Here is a 1202-nt window from a genome sequence, read left to right on the forward strand (position 1 = left end):
GACGGTTGGTTTTACGGCTCCGAAACCTGGATCCCATATCTTCTCTAAAATAGAAGCATTTGTTCATGTTCTTTGTAAAAGTATCATAAAGCAGGACAGATGAGACAAATATCATAAAAACTGAAGAGCAGATGAGCACACACATGTTTGTATTACAAAAGAAAATCCACAAATTCATTAGAAATTGGCAGGGCAGGCTGAGGAAGTAGGTAGATGTAAAATGTCTGTAAATGGCGAAAGAACATAAACCCAAGACTGAATAAACGATGTTAAATATCCATGCCAAGGAGACAAAAATATGTTAGGATACAATTACCATTAAGACACCACAAGCAGGTCCGTATCCTGCCGCGATGACTTAAAAGAGTTGGTTATTAGCCACAATGTGTAGGCAGTCTCATGCCAACGGCCATACCACGTTGAGAACACCGCTTCTCGTCCGATCAGCGAAGTTAAGCAACGTTGGGTTTGGTTAGTACTTGGATGGGTGACCGCCTGGGAACACCAAATGCTGTTGGCAATAATGTTTTTTGTTTTGTTTTGTTTTGTTTCGTTTGTTTTTGTTTGAATGGCTGGCTCCACGGGAAATTCACGGAGTTGTGTGGAATAAGGCCTGGTAAAATGAATTAATATGTATGTCATGTTTAAAACAAACTCGCTTAATATAGATATTGTGTGAGGCTTTATACAAAAACAAACAACCAAAACAAAACATGTTGTATATATATATAGCTTAATCCGGGTTTGAACTCGCAACTCCAAGAATACGCATCACTTATATACACTTTACCACTGGACCACTGCTGCAGGACACAAGCTTGATGCTGAGGTATCAATTTAATGACGTAAATGCCATTTCCACAAATAAATGATAATTAAAAAGTATTTGTATGTACAAATCTTTTCTGTTTAAAAGGCTACAATATCAGTTACTGATATAATTTGTGTTAATGTTTCTATACCCACAAGAAGGCATATTTTTGCTTATATGTAAAGGGTACGGAGAACGAATCCACAGACCATCATTCCCCTCCCCTTCCCTCCCCCCCCCCCCCCCCCCAACTCCCACCTACTACCACCACCACCACCACCACCACCAATCACCACCAATCACCACCAATCACCACCAATCACCACCAATCACCACCACCACATCTAACCGAAAACCCCCTAACACATCAACCCTCCCCCCAATCAACAGG

General features: G+C 40.7%; 1 non-coding gene across 1 annotated transcript; it reads left to right on the plus strand.

Moving 5' to 3' along the window:
- Positions 1-401: 401 nt before the first annotated feature.
- On the plus strand, positions 402-520 carry LOC138362440 (5S ribosomal RNA). Its single transcript, XR_011227665.1, has one exon. It is a non-coding gene; the product is annotated as a 5S ribosomal RNA (ribosomal RNA).
- Positions 521-1202: the final 682 nt, after the last annotated feature.

Source organism: Procambarus clarkii, unplaced genomic scaffold (assembly GCF_040958095.1).
Source record: "Procambarus clarkii isolate CNS0578487 unplaced genomic scaffold, FALCON_Pclarkii_2.0 HiC_scaffold_1828, whole genome shotgun sequence".
Taxonomy (NCBI): domain Eukaryota; kingdom Metazoa; phylum Arthropoda; class Malacostraca; order Decapoda; family Cambaridae; genus Procambarus; species Procambarus clarkii.